The sequence below is a fragment of the Dipteris shenzhenensis genome, chromosome 12 (genome assembly GCF_047967505.1).
Source record: "Dipteris shenzhenensis isolate YYH24624 ecotype China chromosome 12, Dip_SZ_1.0, whole genome shotgun sequence".
NCBI lineage: Eukaryota > Viridiplantae > Streptophyta > Polypodiopsida > Gleicheniales > Dipteridaceae > Dipteris > Dipteris shenzhenensis.
Window position 1 is genome coordinate 7,825,889 of NC_141607.1, and position 23,203 is coordinate 7,849,091.

At 43.6% G+C, this 23,203-nt stretch overlaps 1 pseudogene; it reads left to right on the forward strand.

Annotated features, from left to right (window-relative positions):
- Positions 1 to 15,487: 15,487 nt before the first annotated feature.
- Positions 15,488 to 23,002, forward strand: LOC147895757 (pentatricopeptide repeat-containing protein DOT4, chloroplastic pseudogene; annotated as a pseudogene).
- Positions 23,003 to 23,203: the final 201 nt, after the last annotated feature.

The following is a 23,203-nucleotide window of genomic DNA, read 5'->3' on the forward strand; positions in this document are numbered from 1 at the left end:
TATCCATATCATCCTCACAGACATCAGTGTGATAGTGGGATAGGCCACATGAGAATCATCAAATTGGCTTATGCAAGTTTAAATCATTTTTTACAGTCCATCTAGGATATTATTGTAGAGCACTGTAATGCTCCTCAATATTAATGTGAAAAAAATGGTTGAAAATAAATTAGGCATCACCTGACCATACGCTTGCAACCATTGTAAGCTTCATTCTAAAATTTATGGGTTGCAAGATAGGTCTCCTAAGGTGGATGGACATAGCTATTAATGGCTGGGCTTGATAAAAGTGGTGCAGCGGAAGAGTATTTCTATGTCATGTAATGTGAGTGCCTTATCAAATTTGATATTGTGCTAGAGTGCGGTGGCAGAGATGGTTTGGAAAAATTAGTTGAAGGTGTCTTCAATTGTGCAGTCTATGAAACAAAGTGAGGAACACAGGTTGATACTTTCAACAACTACTCATGGAGGTTTCCAGGATCCTATTGTGGAGTGTAGGCCTTGGTTGCCTACAGATCTACCTGTAGATTCACTTTTTGCTACTGCCTCTCTTAGATAACTGCATGCATCCTTTTAATTAATTGTGCCTATTGGGCCAATCTTGCCTCTAGCTCATGCTTGTCCTCTTGTGCCCTAGCATACTACTCTTGTTCCATTGTGGCCTAACACTATAGAGCATCGTAGTCTACCTGGAGGGTCTCATTCTATGAATGCTCTGTGGCCAAGGCTTCCTAGGTCTGTTGCTTCCTAGTTCTGTTGAAGCTCCATTCTAAATTTTTTATCGATTTCCATGGCCTTTAAACTACTGGCTTTGACTACTAGTCTCAATACCTTCTCCTTTTGCAAGGTTGTCTCTATACCTAGAGCTTGTTGGTGGCTCTTATGGTTGAATGTTTTGGTGGATTGAGAACTCCTACCTCCTTGATAGGATCTATCGGGCAGCTACTGTCATGGTAGTAATGGACTCCATAAAAGCTAGCTCCTTTTGCATGGCCTGATGGACTTCATGCATCAATTTGGAGTAGCCCTAGGATGTTGTATATGTAATAGAGGTACAGAATTCCATTGCTGGTTGTGAGAGAGTTTATGCAATTAATGGTGAAAGCACGGGGGGAGTCGCACATTACGCATTACATGGTAATCTTGGCACCGTCATAATATTTAGCACTTGCTTTATAACTAGTTTTTGTTGCTAAAATGATTCTTATCATGTTGCAGCATATTCTCTATGCACACGAACCATGGTCTGTACAAAATTGGGGTCCTTTGTCCATTTGGAATACACAAGGCATGGAGAAGTTACACTATAGAGCCAAGGCAGCCTACTTCAAGAACTTAAGGCATGGTGGCAGTGTCACTCGTAGCAATGCATTGCATGAGATGTTCGACTAGTTTTTTAGATGTCTAATAGGAAGGACTTTGAAGTTTGAATAGGCAAAGGCATCAGAACTTGCAAAAGCAGCTCAAATTGTATCAAAGAATAGAAGGCATAGTGCTTGGAAAGCATCCATAGGGCATCGAGGAGTCGCACGTTGGTTACGAGCGAGAGTGAGAGAAGGGAGCAAATGGGTCCAACCACCAACATAAGCTATGGTGTAATTGTATACAAATATGAAATAAATATATTGCTTATTTTGACCACAATTTGTGTACTCTCTTTAATATCTTGCTTATTTTGACCACAATTTTTATACTCACATGACGTTGGGGAAAGTGGGGACATGATGGAGGGGGGAGAGAAGGGAGGGGCATGGGGTGGGGCAAGGGGAGGGGTGGAGTGGTAGAAGGGTGGGGGGTATGGGGGAGGGCGACGCGTGTGGGTGGGGCAAGTAGGGGGAGGGCAATGGGGGGGGAGGGCGACGAGGGTTAGGGGGGTTGGAGGGGTTAGGGCAGGGGCAAGGGCAAGGGCACGATGAAACCCTAAACATAATTAAAAGGGATGTTAAAACATGATGGGCCTAAACATTTATCAATAAAGCATCCCACAAGGCAATTTGGGCCTATCAACGCATCCAACAAGGATCATAATGCATCCAAATGGCCTGTAAAGCATCCACTACAACCCAATGCAAACCACAAATGAGCACACACAGCTCAAACTCACAGCTCAAACTGCAACACCAAATAAATGCCTGTGCGATGAGGTGGCTATGGCAGTTGTTGTCCACACCTCTGTGTTGGCTACCTAGTTGGACCTATCTGGACCCATTGAGGGGGATGAGGGGGAGTGTGCTCAATGGGCTCCTGTCATATTGCTGACATAGGTCTCTTGACATTCATGGTGTAGCTTCTCCTTAGCCTCTGCTTCTCTTTTGCTTGCTTCTTTCTCTCTTACCCACTAGAGTTCTCGGCTTGCTGCTACTAGAGGAGATCATCTTGCCACTTCTTTGCTGCTTCCTCGTTCTACTGTCTCTTGGGTGGGGCTTCTTTATCTTCTCCCTATTTTCTTGATTGTTCGTCCCTTCTCTTTTTAGGAAACGGCTTTGTAGGGGTTGACCTCATGGCTAGAGCTATTAGAAGGAAACAATCTTTTACTACATAATCGAACCCTTCTAGAATGGCATTATTAGAAAAGTGGTGGATGATGGGCATCATAAACATTGGGATGCCAATCTTTTCCCCATGTGTGCATATGCTCACAATCTCTCTATAGAAGTGGTATGCCCAATGCATCTCCTTTTTCTTTTGGAGGAGCGCTAATAGATTGGGGAGGATCATGTTGTGATGCTCCATCAGCTGAATCTAAGCAAGGAGAGTTACTACTCGAGCTGCCTTTGCTAGTGTTGGCTTCTTGATCATCCCTTTTGGGACCCCACCCCTATGGATCTTTGTGTTGTAATCCACTAGGCCTAGGAGTCACTTGTCCATCCCTCGTAAGGTTGTGTATGGCTTGGTGACATGGGGGAGTCTGAATGCTTGTCTGACCACCTTGATAGTGAAGCGGTAATGATGGTACTCCCCATCCACATGAAGCCAGCTGTGGTGCTCAAGGAGTTGCTAAACTTGTCCATGAAATTAGTAACTTGTCACAAATTCAAATGGTAGGGGAACCTGCTAGACACTGTGTGTTAGCCCATGGCTTGGATTAGCGATGCCACTTTGGGGTCTTGCAAAGCTTGATATGCCTCGACATTGTGGAAGTAGAGGTGATAGTCCTTTGCATTACACTTGTATTGTGGAGTGGATGACCACTTCTTGTAGCTACTCTAACCATTCCTATTTGAGTAGAGAAAATATGCTCACCTCCATGGCATGCTCAGAGTAATTTTGGAGATCCTCTATGTCTGTAATTCTTTGCTTTTGGAGGGTATGGTTTATAGATTTCTCGACAGATGGCTTAGGCTCCTAAGTAGCCTGCCTAGGCTAAAGGATTGGGTTCCATTTGAGAAGGAAGAGGAAGAGAAAGTGTTTGGGAAGAAGAGGGTACTAGTAATAGAAGGTGTGAAGGCTAAAGAGGCTTCACTAGTTGGGTTGAGTTCCTCGATGGAAAATAAATCTTGAGCACTGAGGGAACATGAAGACGTGGCTGACATCAAGGAAGCATGGGAGCATGAGTGTTTTTGGAGGCTTTAGGATGCTCTAAGAATTCAAATTAAATTTTGGTAGAGTTTCAATACATTGCCAAGTGAGAACCTACAGAAGGCTTATATAGTGGACTTGGTAACACAATGGGTCAGTGCTAGCATTAGCACAATGACTGGTATTAGCATTGGATTAGTGTAGCAACTCAGCGTTGTTATAACAGTGACTCAACATTATTATAGCATTGATTGGTGTTAGCATGAAGGCGTGTCACCACATTAAGGAGTCATTGCATTATTAGTAAAAAGAAGCGACTAACAATATATGGTAGCAGGTCAATGTTAATAGCGTAGCGGGTCAGAAGTCATCGTGTTAGGCTCAAAAGTCATCGTGTTAGTCTTACAACAGTGACTAAGTTAGTTGTTGCATTAACCTTTAAGCAAAGACTTGATTCTGTGAGACCTATTTTCGAATTTGACTGGCTGACTAATCTTCCTGGACTTCACCTAGGTGAGTGAGGGTGTGGTAGTGAAATATTGACCTTACCATTGTGTGACTTTGGTGGCACTTGTGAGCTAGGCACCCTATGAATGGAGTGCATACGGACTCATGGACCCCAATCACCTATTTGGATTGATGCTAAACCCTTATGCATAGATAAATGACAAGTTGGCCGGGTCGCTATTTTCACTTAAGGATGGACCGGACTTGGTAGTTTCCTATTTTCACCTAGAATGCCATCTACCTATTTTCACCTAAACTACCATCTATCTATTTTCATCTAGACTGAATCAGGAATGATGGAGTCAGGAGTGTTAGGACTTGGAGTACCAAGCTTCTCTCGAAGCTATGTACTTGCTTAGAGCACTTGTAAAGAGGGTGGAGAGCTACACCTTTGAAGTATGCATGAGCGACATCATCAGCTCGTTGGTGTTAAACCATGTGGAGCGGAGTGCACTTATGTTGGGCGATGTGACAAGGAGATCAGTGTGCGAGAACATGAGTCCTTATAAAAAATGCAAGAGCGGCAGACTCATCACCTAGTGTTGATTGTGTGTGCATGTGCGGTGTGCTTGGCAAGGACTAGTGTGCTACTAGTGCATCAGGTGAGATGCCTACCATACTGACTCACCTAAACCTAGATGTGATGATTATGATGAATAAGGTGGAGGCGGATGTCGTACTATAGCATAGCGAGTAAGGAGCCATGTAGAGTACGTGTCCAGTTTGTTCTTTACCTTGGATGCCAGAGGCACCTTTGTTGTGTCGGACCTTGTTGCTACTACTTTGTGGGCTCCAACATCAAGTAGTCATTCCCAAGGTGAGGTTCTTGTGTAACTCTTGGTGGGATGGAATTCGATCCTAAGGGGTCCCTCGATTGGTGGTGGTGATGCTTGTGTTGAGTTGAACCACTCGTGGCACCTTTGCATTTTCGGTACCTTGAGGCTGGCTTGTTGTGTTCGGATCATTGGCAGGTTCTTGTGGGGCTGTATCTTGGAAGGACACAGGTTCTTGTGGTACTGACTTCGTCACCTTAAGGGTTTGCAACGTCTTCATCTAGATCCATGCAACTTTGTTGCTTCGGTGGCTCGATGGGCGGTGTTGCTCAAACTGTTGGTGAGGTGTGGCAATGGATGAGGTGTGAGCATTGGGTGTAGCTTTCTCCACATAGTGAATGTGGGTGGAGGGAGTGATCTTGAGGTGACCTGAGCTGCTGTTGCTTCGTTACTATTCTTGGGGCATTGGTTTCGATTGAAGTGACGTTGGGTGCAGAGGATAGCATCTTGTACTTGCTGCTCACAGATTTCTTGAGCGGAGGATGGTGGCATGGGTTGAGCATGTAATGGCATCATTTTACCACTGCAGCTAGCTTTGTGCTCCTTTCGAGCTGGGCCCTTGGGCGGTGTGCTGGTGGAAGCTGGGGCTTCTGGTTGGCTTTGCTGCATCGCTTCATTGTCATGAATCGGTGAGGTCAGGGCTAAACAGGGGGGGCTTGGTCTGCCCAATGGAATTACCATTGTTTGACCACCATTGGTAAGCGAATCCATTCAGGCACGCCAGTCAATTTGGCAATTGATAGTGTAACACCAGCTTCTTCCTAGAATAATCTGCTCTTCAGTGTCTTCTATAGGAAGGACATAAAAGTGTATATCCATAGCTTGGCGAACATATATTAGATTTAGATTTACATAACCCAAGGTTTGTAGCATCTGGCCATTTATTGCTCTTATTGAGGCAACAGTGAGGATTAGGGGTACCTATAGCTTTTCCCATACCTCCCGAGATATGAAATTGTGGCTCCGCTCCTAGTTCTATGAGTGCAACGTGGTACCTATAGTTGAACAAGCAACCTGGCTGGCTCTATTGTTAGCTCATCTGTTAGTTGAATTTGTTCAGTCGTTGTCTTAAAAAGGGTTATTTATCTATGTTGTCGGATCTTAGAATTACAGATTCTAGCTTCCTTGATGGCTTGGCACTTCATCCTTGGCTACCTCTGCCTTGAGCTCTTTTTCTCTATGTACGGCTTGAAGGGTAGGGATAGTGAGTGGTCCGTATTATCTTTTCAATTTGCTTCTATTTAGGTAGCCATCCATTTCTGTCCCATCAAGCTATGTTGGCATAGAACAAAATAAACCTCCAATAATAGCCCGTATGGCTAGTAAATCATTGGACTCCCTTAGCATTGGTCGGGGGCAGTAACTCCAAAATGAGTTTGATTTTATTGTGGTCCATAGAGATTCCATTCTGGGACACTATGTGACCTAGAATGACACCACGTTTGACCTAGAACTAGCACTTAAGGGGGTTGAGGGATATGTGGTATAAGCGGCACTTCTTGAGGACGAGCTTAAGATATTTCAGGTGGTCATCCCATTTCGAGTTCACACAGATATCATCCAAGAAGACTTCCACAAAGTCCCTTTGGTATTCCTTGAATACCGTGATCATCATATGTTGGAAAGTAGCTAGGGCATTGGTTAGACCAAAGATCATAACCCTAGCTACATATACTCCCCATTCGGTTGAAAGGCGGCCTTATGTTGATCTTGTGTGTGATTGAGACTTGGTTGTAACCCAAAAATCCATCTAGGAAGCTATAGGCTTCCTTTTCGACAACCCTTTCTAGAACATGTTCCATGAATGGTAGGGGTAGTGGTCACGTCTCATGGTCACGTTAACCTTCTTCAAATCCATGCATACTTTGATTTTTCCATTCTTTTTCAGGACTATCACAATGGGTGATACCCAGTCTGTATGCTCGATCTCGTAGATGAATCCTGCATCTATGAGTTTCTAGATTTCTTCCCTCATTATGAGTGCATACTTAGGATTCATAGGATAGGGGCATTGCCACACTAGCCTGGCATCATCCATCATGGGGATTGTATCCTGCACTATTGCGGTAGGTACTCCCTTCATGTCCTTGTACTTCCAGGCCATGCAATCCTTAAATTTCCGTAGGAGAGCTATTAAGGCATTCTCCTCATTGGAAGTGAGGTCATCGGCAACAAATATGGGTCGTGGGTCTTGGCCTTGGGTCCTGACCTTCCAAGGCTAAGTTTACTTCTTTGACCGGGGTCGGTCCATCATATCCTTGAGAACAACTGTCCTCTTGGGTTCTTTTGGCCTGTTGGTATAAGATCTTGCGATCTTGAATAGTATAGGCCTTGTAGTGTGCTGGCACCTGTAGTAGGTCTTCTTTATCCTCAATCTCCTCCTCATTTTTTGCTTGGGCAATGGACTTTTTGGTCTTTGCCTTGCCTTTGGATGTAAGGGATTTGGGACCTGAAGGGGACTTTTCCCTTGTACTTATAGAGCCGATGGGGGTGGTTACCTTACTTACCCTTTTTTCCTAGTTAGAGGAGAACTCGTGGTGGGTGGTCATGGCACCTACGTAGGTCAGCCAGTGAAGACCTAATTTTACCCGTGTTGTTCCCTTGCTTACCTCTCATGGTTTGAGCATATCGAACATTCTTAAGGAAATAACCAGGGTCAGACCCTCGAGCTCCAGGATGGTGATTTGAAACCCTACTCCTTCTAGGACATCTATGTTGGCTAAGATGTGCATCTAGTTCTACGAGAATTCTGGCTTGGGAAGAGGTTACCAGAAGTCGTCTGACTCCTTCTCATCCTCTTCCTTGTCACAGGGTTGGAATAGCTCTATGGAGGTGGTTTGGGTAGTGTTGTCGGACTCCGTATAGTAGCAAAGAGGTGTCCTGACAATGGTGGGCCTTGTAGGTATGTAGGTTCACTCTCATGGTTTGCTCCTTGTGCCACAGGTAGATATTATCCTTACGCCAATCATGCACGAGTCCGGACATTCACAAGAATGGCCTACCTAGGATAGCTTCATACTTGGGCTGTCATGTGAAGTCCATGACCACGAACCTAATAGGGTACGTGAATCCAAAATCCTTAATGTTTATGCCCGTCAGTACTCCCAGAGGTTTAGCACTTCCTCCATCTGCTAGCTTTACTACCACATATGGGTTTGTTGGAGTGTGGGCTTTCCCCACTTTTCCTAGCATTCCTTGGTGCAGACACTCACTCCTGCTCCCCCATCCAGGATGGCTTCTACCTTCTGGTTTTGGTAGACTATGGGGATTGAGGCATTTGTGTCATCACCCTTGAAATACTGGCCTAGCTTGTTGATGGGAATCTTGGGTAGGTTCTTCCCCTTATCTAGTGTTGATTGGTTGGGCCTAGGGCTGGCAAGGGCTAGAGGTAGAAATGGCATGTTCATCCAATTGGACAGATCATGCCATAGGATGGGATTTCCTCTTAGCAACACGATCAGCATTTTCACTTTTGTAGATAGGAAGGTAGCCAACCCAGCACTATCGCAGGGTTCCGATGAAGCTTCTTCCTCCATGGATAACATGTCATCGAAGCCGTATAGGTCTCCTTCGTCTTGGAGGTTGTGCAGCACTGGGTCCTCTTGGAACATCTTCTGCATCAGATCCAGAGCTTCCGACTACACGTTGAGGTGTTCTTCTTCTTCCACTCTTTCTGGAACCTTGAGAGATTTCGCTCCTCGCTACCCCATCAGGTGGGCTGGATGGATAGTATATGATCCCCTATTGGCCTTTAATCAATGCTCAAACTTATCTTGGCACTCACGTAGCAAATCCTAGGCATCCTTTACATATTGCTTTTCTAAGACCGGGTCAGGGTAGGTGTCTCTATAGGTCGGAGCTGGTGTTAGGCCTTGAGCCTGCACTGGTTTGTTTACTTCTAGAATCGGAGGTACCTCACGGTCACCTTAGATGGAGGACTATTCGAAGGTAGAGGAGGTGGCGAGGGTAGCTGTCTCCTCATCGAAACTATCCTAGATGAACACTTGATTGAGCCCATCACCTACTCGAATGGCTTTCTTGAAACTAGTTAGCGGCTGTGGAGGGATCTTGGAACTGAGCAACAGGGATACCTTGCCCTTCTTAGTGAGCTTCTTCATGGCCTTGCCTAGTGCCTTAGCCTCCATCCATGTAATGACTTGTAGTGGTGTGGTGGCCGCATGGTCTTGTTCGATGCTAAGCAGATTGAGGCTGGTGCTCTTTGGCACGGCTTTCTTGAAACTAGTTAGCGGCTGTGGAGGGATCTTGGAACTGAGCAACAGGGATACCTTGCCCTTCTTAGTGAGCTTCTTCATGGCCTTGCCTAGTGCCTTAGCCTCCATCCATGTAATGACTTGTAGTGGTGTGGTGGCCGCATGGTCTTGTTCGATGCTAAGCAGATTGAGGCTGGTGCTCTTTGGCACGGGGAGTGGAGTGGTAGGTTTTCTTGTGGGACAGTCCTGGAATAGATGCTCCATGCCACATCCTGCGCACAAGGGAGCAGGGTTGGTTGTGGTTGGGGCAGTGGTATGATCCCTGTATGGATAGTCCTTCAAGAAGTGTGGCCCCTGGCATTTAAAACAGGACACCGACAGGTTCGAAGTGCCTCAGTAAGGGCATTCATTTGCTCTATGGGCCGTTTGAGCAGCTAGCAGGGGTGGTGTGGTTGTGGGCCTGATGGGACGTAGGGCTCTGGCCTTAGGCCTTGTGGTGGGGTCCATGTAGTTGTTGGTGTCGGCATCGGGATAGAAGTACCCATGCCTGTGTTCATTGGCACAACCAGTTTGGGAAGGAACGGGCTCTCGATGGTGGTGGGTCCTGGGGCATGGTAGCATTGGTCCCATGCTACGGGTGATAGGGTGGATTTTGAGGTGCCCCAAAATTGACGAAGGCTAGTGGGGACAGAGCAGTCAGAGGGTCGTAAGGCATTCCACCTTGGAAGTTCCTAGCATCCCCTCAACTTGGGTCTTGTCTACAGAGTTCCCTGGTCCTCATCATCCATGTTCTCCCATTGGGGGCGTCTGGCATAAGAGGAGGAACCTGGATTGGTGAAGGTAGTGTCTGGCCCGGTTTGTTGCTCGGGAACTGTATGTTGCTGGCCTTCCCTGAGAGTGCTCTCAACGGAAGCAAGAATGGAAGAAGGAGAGAGAGAGACAGAGAGCCACACAAGTTTTGGTGGGTGCAGAACCACCCTAATCTTCTTTTTCATTCATTTATATATGTGTTTGAGTATTGTACATAACTGGGGTTAAGGCACAGTGACCTTTAACCCCCACAACCTCCCACTTAAAGGACAATGTGCCTTTAAGGGAGAATAACTAGTGAGCATACTATCCAATGCCCATCAATACACGACAATACTCAAACCGCTGACTAGGTAGACTCTTCGTCAGCATATCTGCAGGGTTATCATCTGTATGAACCTTGACAAGCTCTATGCGCTTGTCCTCAAGTACCTCCCTGATGAAATGGTACCTGACCTCAATGTGTTTGGTCTTTGCATGAAAGACCGGATTTCGTGCTAGCTGAATAGCACTCATGGAATCACTATGCAATGTCGGTACACCTGTATGAATCCCCAAATCTCCCACTAGCCGATCAAGCCATATAGCCTCCTTGCAACCCTCTGTGGCTGCAACATACTCAGCCTCTGTGGTAGACAAAGCCACGCACTTCTGTGCGCGAGACATCCACGACACTGCACCACCTGCAAAGGTGAACACATAACCAGAAGTGGATCTCCTACTATCCACATGCCCTGCATAGTCTGAATCTGTGTACCCAAGTACACGCATGTCTCCTTTACCAAAGCAAATGCACATCTCCTTGGTACCCTTCATGTACCTCATGATGCACTTAACTGCCTCCCAATGCCTCTTTCCTAGATTAGCCATATACCGGCTAACAACTCCCACTGCAAATGCAATGTCTGGTCTAGTAGCTATCATAGCATACATAAGACTCCCAACTGCTGATGCATAAGGAACCTTGGCCATCATGGCCCTCTCCTCATCTGATTTGGGACTATCTGTATGACTTAGTTTCACATATGGAGGCAATGGAGTACTCACTGCCTTCCCCCCCTCCATATTGAAATGCTGCAATACTTTTGTAACATACTCTTTTTGTGAAAGCCAAAGGAGTTTCCTACTCCGATCATGCGTGATGCGCATACCAAGAATATGACCTGCAAGTCCCAAATCCTTCATATCAAAGGCCTCATGCAACTTGGCCTTTAATGCATCTAGCTCATAAGTATTCTTGCTAGCCAATAGCATATCATCCACATATAGTGCCAGGATTATCAGGCTATTATCCTTAGCCCTTTTAGTGTAGAGGCAGTGATCAATTTCACTCCTTCTACACTAAAAGGGCTAAGGATAATAGCCTGATAATCCTGGCACTATATGTGGATGATATGCTATTGGCTAGCAAGAATACTTATGAGCTAGATGCATTAAAGGCCAAGTTGCATGAGGCCTTTGATATGAAGGATTTGGGACTTGCAGGTCATATTCTTGGTATGCGCATCACGCGTGATCAGAGTAGGAAACTCCTTTGGCTTTCACAAAAAGAGTATGTTACAAAAGTATTGCAGCGTTTCAATATGGAGGGGGGGAAGGCAGTGAGTACTCCATTGCCTCCATATGTGAAACTAAGTCATACAGATAGTCCCACGGTAATGAGCGCTACTGAAAATAGAACCTGAGATGCTTCATTTATATATGTGTTTGAGTATTGTACATAACTGGGGTTAAGGCACAGTGACCTTTAACCCCCACATTCCCTTCCTTCAGACATGCCGACAAAGGGGTTCTCCATGTCTACCGACTCTGTTCTTTCCAAGCAGCCAAACATATTAGAGAACCTACCTCTAAGCCTAGATGCAACCAAAGATGCACGGGAGTTGGGAGAGGCTACACTTGTGAAGGGGGCTTCTGATGCCCTTGGACCCATGGGGTCTTGCATCACTCCCTCTTGGATGGGGTCCTACGAGCGAGTAGAGGCTAGGAATCACAGTGTCGGAACCCCAACTACAACGGAGGGTGGGCTGAGCATAGCTCGAAGCGCTTTCCTCTAGCATGGGACCCTTTGGCAATATCCTTTCGGACCTCAAGTGCATGTGGGGTGCCTCTAACTTAGGACACCTAAGTTGAACTGAGGTTCTAGAATTTTTTGTTAATTCCTTAGCCACTCCAAAGGAATAGCATCAGTCGGTGGAGTAGCACTATAGCACCACTTAGTGGGCTAGCACTACGGAACCGGTCGGTGGGCTATGGGTATAGCAACAGTGGTGTAATACAATTTTGGCGATGGGCAGTGGCGTGACCTTTCAGCGGTGATTGGCGGGATAGGAAATAGCATTGGGCACTACGATGGATGTATGGCAACGATCGATGGGGAAATAGGTGCCACATGGTCGGTGCGATGTAGTAATGTGGCGATGGTAGGGGGAAATGATTATGCCTACGATCGGAGGGGTAGTTATACTGTGCCGACGGTGGGATAGTAAAATAGCAACGATCGACGGGGAACCACTACACCGATCAACAACCTGTCAAATCGATGCAAAAGTAACTCTGACAAGCATTAACTTCGAGCGACGGGGTGAACCGTGGTCAGGGGTTAGGTCATCGAGGAAGTACTATGGCACCGGGTCAATGATGTTTGCTTGGTGGGATTTGGCTAATGCACTGATCAACGGGGAATATGGCCAGTGTGATACGCTACCACACAGACTCGATAGGATAGTCAAACACAGTTGCGCCGACTGAGATTGGGTGATTTTTGAAGATTTTGCAGTTTCTATTCCTGTTTTTTTGTGATGGGGGGGTGCTTCACTACCTAATCTACCTACTTAATGAAAAAAACCTTGAAAACAAACACTTTTTGGAAGTCAAAATGCAAAAACTTAGAAAAGGCCTAAAACATGAAACTACTTCAAAACTTGACCAAAATCCTTAGTTTTGTTGTTTTTTGAGGTGATTAAACTACACACACACCTTAGCAATCAAGTTTACTATGTCCCTATCAACTTGAAACACCAAAAAGCAACCAAAACAAGCTTCCTAAGCTCAAAAATAGTATTTCTACATTTAAAAATAGATTTTCGTCCTCTCTCTCACTCTTTCCACCTCTCTTCTCTCCTACAGCTCCACTAACAAGCTCCAAGTTAAGCTTGAAAACTTTTGTAATGGGAATATAATGAAGGAAGACAAATCCAAATGCAAAAGCATATCTTTTCTCGGGGGGCAGCGGCATCAAAAATGTAGTGTGGGTCTCAACGGGGTGACTCATGTGTTGTGGGGTAGTTGAAGATATGCTGACGGAGCTTCCACTCCGGGCCACTCCTTGTGGGAGCAATGCATAGCATGAGCCATCCACAAGTGTCACTCAAGCGGCCTCCAGATTGTTGAAGTGTGGTTTCATGCGAGAAAGAGGGAAGGGGAAGAGGGGAGGGGAGAAGGAGAAGGAGGGAGAAGGGAGGAGGAGGAAGGGAAGAAGGAGAAGTGAGTGAAGGGGGATAGAGTGACAACCACAAAGGCGCTACAATGGAAACAAGAGAACACCCAAACCACTCTCTTAAAAGAGAAGAGGGAGCTTGTATTCAAACTTGTGCAATCAACAATGAAGACCAAAGTCAAACATACATGAATTATTTTATGTGTATTGAAAAAAAGTAGTAATGCTTTGAAAACAAAAAAAATTGAGTAATATATGTTATGAATTAAGAGTCCTTCAAGAGTATGATTTATCTATAGTTTGAAATAGGAAGTCCTTTACTTGTATTGAAAATGGGCTTCTACTTAAATATACTAGATTATGTCTCTATTTTTGAGAAAGTAAAATTTTTTGGTAGATGCAGGATTTCCACTGAGGTTATTATAGTCATATTTTGAGTCAGTTGTGTTTAGTTCTCTTATGTATTTCTCTTCGAGTGTATTTGCTTTGCTTTTAAAGTTTGTGATGGCTAGGATTTTTATTTTAAAGTTCGAGTGGAACGGTTTGTACCTGTTAACATCATGTTTCAATTTTAATGGAGGATTGGTTTGGTGCTGTGCTATCCATTTTTCAAGATGTCTAGTTTGTCCAATATATCTTTTTTCTGTAGTAATACACAGAATAGAATATATGTAATATGGGCCTTTTGTGCCTTTTTGTTTGTCTTCTTCACGATTTCCTATTTGAAATACAAACTGAAGTACAATGAGTTTTTCTTGTGTGTTAAAAGATGGAGTTTGTATGTATTTGAAGATATGGAGTCAAGAATGTACCTGTAGGGGGCTGAAATATATTGTTCTTTGGTGGAGTTGGGAAAAACTCAAAATGTTCGCCATATGCTTCTTTTGCAAAATTTAAACAATAAAAGTTATACCTTCTATGGTAAATGGCAACTCTTTTGCTTTTTTTTTATCATTTGTTTGGAACATGTTGAACTCTGCTAATATGACATTTCCAGTCTTACGATCTATTTTGAGGAGTTCGGCTAAGCTTACATTGTAGCGAAAGTATAGAAGTTTACGGCAATAAGCTGAAATTCCTTCTGAGTACTTATGTATTATGGCTTGTGCTTCTGTTCTCAACATCATTGGAGTAATGATATCGTCCTCTTTTGTGATTTTTTGAATTATGTACTTGGTTAGACCTGCATTATGTTTGAATTGATATTATGTATATGTTATTTATTGTATTTTTAAAATTTAAAATTTAATCATTTTTTATTAAAAAATTTGGGTTACTAACCGTTTGCTCTCATTTCTTTGTCCCCATGTTCTGCCTTCCATTGTTGTACTTCATGTTGATTGTTATCCATGAAATTCCTAAGGTCTTGCAGTGTGCTCCATCCATAAATGTATTCATTTGGTTCCTTTCCAGCCATGTTTGCAAGACGCATTTGAGCTGTATACAAGAAATAATTTTGTCCCTTTGTTCTTTTTGTTGATTTCTCTTGATCTTGTTAAGCCAATCGAGCTTTACTTTTGAATTGATTAAAGATCTACAAAATAGTAATCTATTATAAATTAGAATGTAAACTAATGTGAAGAAATACTACAATTCTTGATATTGAAAACGTACCTTGTCTGATGTTGCCATATTTTATTGTTGGTTGTTCTTCAAATAAGTTTTTTGATAGATCCTGCATATTAGTTTGTATATCAAAAGTTTCTTTTCTCTTATATTAATGAATATTTAAGGCAAAGGCTGGCAGCAATCCCCAGAGTAGGAGGGGGTTTTATACAGGCCCAGCCTAGGTTGGGGTGTTCATAAACCTAGTCGGGCTGCCACAGACTCAGTCGGGCACCCGGAGATGTGATGACAATCTGGTGGTGTTGGCCATGTGCCTATTGGTTGGCCAGACCTGGGGCAGCATTTGGCTATAAAAGGGCCCTCAAGCCTCATTCTGGAAGGTAACAAATGGGTCCTTTCCAAAACCCCAGGCTACAGGGACAGGTGCAACAATAGTACCTCCTAATCTAGCATTGGTGTAGACATGGGAAGAGTAGGATGTAGAAGCATTTGTAATGCTCATTTAGACCACAAAGGACAATCTCATTCCACTGGTTTACTTGGTGACCAATGCCCATGCTATGTGGGATATTCTCAAGAGTAAGTATGAGACCGACATATAGATGGTCACTATATTGAGTTTATTAAAAACATGTAGCAGCCTGGGAATGCTAAAGAAGGGAAAGCTGGTCCATGCTCATATGATAGACTGCACCAAAAGAATGTGGTCTCATGGAGTACAACGATAGCAGGGTATGCTGAGTGTGGACATGCCAAGGAGGTTGTGAAACTTTACCAGAAAATGGAACAGGAAGGAGTTAAACCAAATGAGGTCACATTTTTGAGCATGCTTCAAGCATGTGCTGAAGTGGGAGCCTTGAAACAAGGAAAGCGAATCCACACATACATTGAGTACAGTGAATATCAGTCACATGTTGTACTGGGCAATACCCTTGTACACTTGTATGCTCAATGTGGAAGCATGGAAGATGCTTGCCTTGCATTTCATAAAATTCTCATTCGTGATGTTGTCTCATGGAATGCATTAATTGGAGGATATGCCCAACATGGCCCTAAAGAGGAGGCTTTCCGACTCTACTGTTGCATGGAACAAAAAGGTGTGAAGCCAAACAAGGTCACATTTTTAAGCATGCTAACAACATGTGCGACCCTGTCAGCGCTGGAACAGGGCAAACAATTTCACACCAATGTTATGCTCTAGCCGAGATAGCATGACCTCGGAAAGGTCGGTGGGCATTCTCTTAGATGACCGACTTTTGTAATATTTTATGTGCGTAAATAAAATGGTCAAGGGAAGTAACTACCAAGGTCCTAGGTGAGGGTGTATTGGCATCGACTAGGTGGTTCTGAGTGCTCAGGCCTTGGTGCACCTAAATGTGTAATGCCAAGGGGCAAATGTTTTAATTGTGCCCCAAGAGAGGGGTAAATGGTGTACCAAGCTAAAGGTCTAAAATGATATGTGGCAGGGGAGAACCATCGAGGGAATTGTGGGCTTGTGGATAAGCATGAAGGAATGAAATTACGTATCTTTGTGTATGCATGCGATCCATGAGAGAGGCTGGGAGGAAAAACACGATGCCAGTGCCTGTGACTGAATGTGATTCCACGTAGCGAAAGAGAAATTAGTAAAATATCGTGTCATTTGGTATCAGAGCTTTCAGGCTCGACGAGGGGATTCATACGAGTTGCATATGAAGGAAGCGTAGGGTGGCACAGACGGCCATCGAAAGACATAGGAAGCATGCATCTCACGATGCTGCCTAGGAAGAAGGTGTGAAGCTCAAAGGATGACTTGCCCAAGAGGGATCAGAGAATCATCGACTCAAAGCCGTGCTAGAGGAATGCCGACAAGCTTTGCAAGAATTGCAAAGTGGGCAGTGTAACGTTGTGCAGAGTTCCTATATTCCAAGAGATTTGCCTGATACTTTAAACGGCCCTTCAGAATTGTATGAACTACTGAAGAGGAACACAGATTCCCCTTCAGTTTTGGAAAGGCTGAAGGAGCTTCATACCAACGGATCTTCAATCGGGTCAAATATCAAAGAGGATACATCGGTGAAAGCAGACCTCGAGGACCCGAGTTCGTGGTGATGGCGCAACTTGGTAGTCACATTGGTATCGCGTTGTGACTATTCTGCAAAGGTGGCTAAACGGTGCCTTCCGTCGCCTACAAGGATTTGGCAGAAGAAGGAATTCGGGACTCCGGGATATTCCAAGGAGCAATTTTTTTTCCCTTCTATACAACTTTTCAATTGCAGTTTTTCAATTGCAGTCTATTATTCCTATACAGAAAAAAGGGGAATTCGAAGTGTGATATCTTTTTGGGGTTTTTGACGTACGAAAAGAAGTTTTTAAAAAAAATCTATTTTTCCTTTTGAAAGAATGGAGGCAGAGGGACAAGATTCCAGGGTAAATCCTGGTGAATCTAGAGTGCAATCTACGCAAGAAGTGTCCCATCACACAATGCCTACTCTAGTGGGTAGGATTTCTATATTAGAAGATGCCTTACAACAAATCATGAACCAGCAGCTTCAAGTTAACGCTGGTCAAAATGAAATTAGAGAGACTGTGCAAGCCTTGTCGACTAGACCATCTAGAAATGAAAAGGGCAAAGCTCCAACAAAGCCAGAGCCCCCAGTATACACTCGTTGGAACTTGCAAAGGTCAAGGTACCTAATATTGCTAATTATAGACCAAAAAAGTACGCTGGTCGGATGATCAAGCGCAGTTCTTATGTGATCGAGGTTTGGTTACACAAGTGGGAAGAAGCCTTCGCCATTTGTGAAATCAGATCTGATCTAAAGAAAATCTGCAAGACCACTCACCTGTTTATTGAGGTAGCGAATAGGTGGTGGATAAAGCAACAGAAAGATCAGGTTGCCCCTACCACCTCGGAAGGGTTTAAGGCTGAATTTAAGAAACACTTTCTTCCACCTGATGAAGAGTCCCAAGCTTGGGATGCTTACAAATACCTTCGCCAGAGGAATTTTTCGATGGCAGAGTACACTGACCTATGTCGGTTCAGTTAAAAGACTATATCTATGGAGTGAATGACAAGATTAAAATGGAAGTTCAGGCTAAATATGTGACTACATTAGATGAATCTATTGCAGTAGCCCTAAACTATGAGGATGCCAGAGGCAGACCTAGTGGGTTTATGCAGGCAGGGAATCAGCATGAGTACTCGAGAAAAGGGGGATTTCAAAGGAAATGGACTTCAAAGGCAAGTGTCTCGCAACCAAGTGGCCAAACCAAGCAGGTGAAGCAGGTTGAGGGACAAGCAAAGATAAGTACCACCGTTGGGGTGAAAAGAAAAGTAACTCCAATGGCAGCTTGGGCTTGGTCAAAGTCCTCGTTGACCCCTGAGCAAAAAGAAAAAGCTAGGAAAGAAGGATTGTGCTTTGGTTGCCTTCAGCGACATCAATGGAAAGATTGTCCACTAAACAAAGACCGTCGCATGGCCAATATGATCTCAATATGATAATATTTGAATGCGACGCAGAAATGCAGGAGAGACCCAATGCGGAACATATGCAGATGCAATTGGCGGGACCTTCTCAGAGGTTAGTACCTATGTTTTTAAGTGTGTCTATTACTAAGTTAGTAAGCGATGCACCCGATAATATCCTTTCAAAGCCTGCAGCAATGGGGTATATAGTTTTTGATGAGCTCGAGTTGATTAAAATGAAAGGGCAAGTAGCCAATCATGATGTGATTGTGTTGTTCGACTCAGCATCAACACATAATGTAATTAACTCGAAGCTTATTAAGAGGCTCAAGTTGAAAACTAGTCTATCTGACTATGCTTATACGGTCAGGATGGCAGATGGAAGTTCAAATGAAGTATGGGACTAGAGGGTTACCTAGTTGGAACTTCGAATTCAGGACTATGTTGAGAAGCTGGACTTTGAGTTGACTAGGCTTGCTCACGCAGATATAGCCCTAGGTATGGCTTGCCATTTTTGGAAAAATCCAGCCATTGATTGGAAAATTCATATTTACCAGTTCAAGATGAACGGGGTAGAATATGTTTTGCGAGGTGAAAAGGATTTACCTCGAGGACCATTGATTTCAGCCATGGAAATTCGAAAGAATCCGAAAGAGTTTCTGTGTCTATATATAGCATCGGTAGAGTCAATTGATGATGCATCGGCTAGCACTGAGGCTACCCAAGATGGAAAAATGGCCGAGTTGGCTAAAGAGATATCGGAGAAGTTCTCTGATTGTTTTAGGGATGAGTTACCTTATGGGTTACCTCCAGAGTGAAATGTTCAGCATAAAATTGAGCTTATCCCGAGGGCAAAACCTGTAAATAGACCTCCCTATAGATTAAGCTTTATAGAAGAAGCTGAGGTGCGAAGACAACCGGAAGAATACCTCAAGCTGGGGCATATTCAACCCAGTTTTTCACCTTTTGCTTCCCCAATGATATTAAAGAGGAAGAAAGATGATACTTTTCGCCTCTGTATAGATTACAGTGCATTGAATAATATTACTATTAAGCACAGGTATCCGATGGCTCGGATTGATGATTTGCTAGATGCATTACATGGGGCCGTAATTTTCGGTAAGATAGATCTTAAATGTGGCTACCATCAGATCTGTATTAGAGCCGAAGATGTGCATAAAACCGCTTTTAGAAGTAGGTTTGGTCATTATGAGTTTTTGGTAATGCCCTTTGGACTTATCAATGCTCCAACTACATTCGTCATGCTTATGAATGATTTACTACATCCGTATATCGGAAAGTTTGTAGTACATTTTATTGATAATATTTTGGTATTCAGTAAAAGTGTTACTGAGCATCATGAACACTTAAGAATAGTGTTCAGTACTTTGAGGAAAGCTAGTCTTTATGTAAATAAGAAGAAAACTATATTGTGTATGGTTAGACTTGAATATTTAGGATTCATAATTATTCCAGAGGAGGTAGAAATGGATCCAAAGAAAGTGGCTGTGATACTAACTTGGCCAATCGCTCAGAGTTTGACCACTTTGCGATCATTCTTGGGATTTGTCCAATTTTATCGAAGGCATATCAAAGGATATTTAAAAATAGTATCGCCATGACTGATCTGACCTCAGATAAAGTACCTTTTATATGGGGACAAAATCAACAAGAAAGTTTTAACACCATAAAACAAGCTGTGGTCATAGGATCGGTGTTAAAAATAATTGATCCCCAGAAACCGTTGTTCCTGGAAACCGATGCAAGTGGCATTACGGTAGGAGCAGTTCTCCTCCAAGAGGGAAGGCCAGTAGCCTTGAAAGCAAGAAGCATTCTCCCTCTCAATGAAATTGGCCAACTCATGAATTAGAGTTGTATGCTATTGTCCATGCTTTGAAAACATGGAGACATTATTTGTATAAATCAGAGTTTTATGTGGATGTTGATCATGATACTCTGAAACATTTTTGTAAATAGCCTAACTTGAGAGGCCGCCAATCTAGGTAGGCAAAACTCATGCAGGAGTTTAATTTGACGATTCGGTACCGAAGAGGCAAGGATAATAAAGTTGCTGATGTGTTGTCATGCATTATGCATAACATGAGTTTCACGGTGTTAGAGAGTGCTCTAATGACCGAGATTAGAGAAACTCAAAAGATGGACGAGTTTGTCTAGAGTCTATGGCCTAAGGCTCATATGTCAAAACCCGGGGAAAAGGATGACCTGGCATCCAGAAAAGGCCAAATTATGCAAGATATGCCATAAGGGATGGTATGGTAAAAAGAGATGGCAAGGTAGTAGTACCTAGTCAGAATGATCTCAGGTAAAGAGTCATTCGACAATGCCACGATAGCCCATGTGCGGGACATCCAGGAGTCGAGAAGACATATGATCTCATGAAGCGAGATTTCTTTTGGCCAAAGATCAAAAAGCATATTCATGAATATGTGACACGTTGTTTGTCGTGTCAGGTAAGTAAAGCAGAGCGGGTGAAGCCACCCAGACTTTTACAACCCTTGGAGATACCATTAAGTAAGTGGGAGAGCATTTCCATGGACTTTATTGTAGGGTTGCCTATGACACAAGGTGGATATGATTCTATCCTTGTGGTGGTTGATCGTCTTACCAAGATGGCTCACTTCATTCCAACTAGAGAATCTGTTAGTGCCCCACAAGTGGCAGATTTGTTTATTAGACATATTTTTCGTCTGCATGGATTACCCAAATCCATAGTATCAGATAGAGATGTCAAATTTACCGGTCATTTTTGGACTGCGTTATTTGAGACACTAAGGACTGAGTTGGGAATGAGTAGTAGGGATCATCCAAAAATGGATGGTCAGATGGAAAGAATCAACCAAATTTTAGAGGACATGCTAAGAGCATATGAGTCATTGAGGCAACACACATGGGACAAGTGGTTGCCATTGTTAGAGTTTGCCTACAATGATAGGAAACATTCGTCTACAGGGTTCAGTCCGTTTGAACTGAACTATGGTTATAGGCCAGTGAATCCAACAATAGTTGGAATACCTCAGAAAGTGCTTAGTGCTGCGAACTTTGTGGTTCAGATGCGAGAGATGCTAGCACTTGTGAGAGCTAACATCCGCCAAGCTATGGATAGAGCTAAGGCATATGCAGATGAAAATCGATCCGCTAGAGAATTTAAGGAAGGAGAAAAAGTTTTTCTCAGAGTTCCTTCGCACTCTAAGTCTTTGACTGCACGAGAGTGTGTTAAGTTATCACCTCGATATTGTGGGCCATGGTTAATTCTAAAAAGAATAGGCAAGGTAGCCTATAAATTAGAATTACCACAGGGGTGTAAGGTGCACCCAGTGTTTCATGTTTCTCATTTAAAGAAATTTTTGCATACAGGTGACTCACTAATCGAAGGTGTTGTTTTGTTTCAGGAGATAGAGGATAATGCAAGACGCAAACCAACAGGAATCCTGGACTGAGGAACAATGCAAATGCGCAATCGAAAGATACCCATGGTGTTGGTTGCATGGCATGGTCTACCTCTATCAGAAGCTACCTGGGAATCTGGATACCAGTTACAAAGAGTGTTCCTAGATTTCATCATCGAGGATGCTGATGCTTGAAGAGGGAAGGAATGTTATGCTCTAAGCGAGATAGCATGACCTTGGAAAGGTCGGTGGGCATTTTCTCTTAGATGACCGACTTTTGTAATATTTTATGTGCATAAATAAAATGGTCAAGGGAAGTAACTACCAAGGTCCTAGGTGAGGGTGTATTGGCATCGACTAGGTGGTTCTGAGTGCTCAGGCCTTGGTGCACCTAAATATGTAAGAATGCCAAGGGGCAAATGTTTTAATTATGCCCCAAGAGAGGGGTAAATGGTGTACCAAGCTAAAGGTCTAAAATGATGACATGTGGCAGGGGAGGACCATCTAGGGAATTGTGGGCTTGTGGATAAGCATGAAGGAATGAAATTACGTATCGTTGTGTACGCATGCGATCCATGAGAGAGGCTGGGAGGAAAAACACGATGCCAGCGCATGTGACTGAATGTGATTCGACGTAGTGAAAGAGAAATTAGTAAAATATCGTGTCAACCAACATCATAATCACTGGACTTGAATCAAATATTGAGGTGGGGAATGCACTCGTCAACATGTATGCAAAATGTGGGAGCATTGAGGTGGCACACCAAATTTTGAAACAAATGCAGAGACGAAATCTGGTCTCCTGGAGTTCAATGATTATAGGCTATGCACAACATGGTTGTGGAATAGAAGCCCTTCAATTAGTTGAACAAATGCAACATTATGGAGTTAAAATGGATCACATTATCTTCGTCAGCATTCTCTCTGCATGTAGCCATGTAGGTCTGGTGGATAAAGGGTATCACGTTTTTAATTCCATGGATTGGGACCATGGTGTCAAACCAACAGCAGAGCATTATGTCTGCATGGTTGATCTTCTTGGTCGTGCAGGACACTTGCTGGAGGCAGATGAACTCATCAGAGGATTGCCAATTCCACCCAGTGTTAATATGTGAAGAGCCTTACTCAATGCTTGTAGAGTTCATGGCAATGCAAAGCTAGCAAAATGTGCAGCACAAAGCATTCTCATGTTGGAACCACTTGATGTTGCAGCTTTTGTCACACTTTCAAACATTTATGCTGAATTTGGCATTGAAACATGATGGACCAAGAAAGAAGTTAAGAGTGTAGCTGCTTTGTTTTGCATGCCCACGCTCATATGCTATGATAAGATGTGTACCTTACAACTTTATGCTATCCTCACATTAAGGATTCAAGTTCAGCAGTCAACCCAAATGGCACAGCTCAAAATTTATACCATGTGTTTTTGGTTCTGAAAGTCTTTGGAGTATCCTCCTACAAAA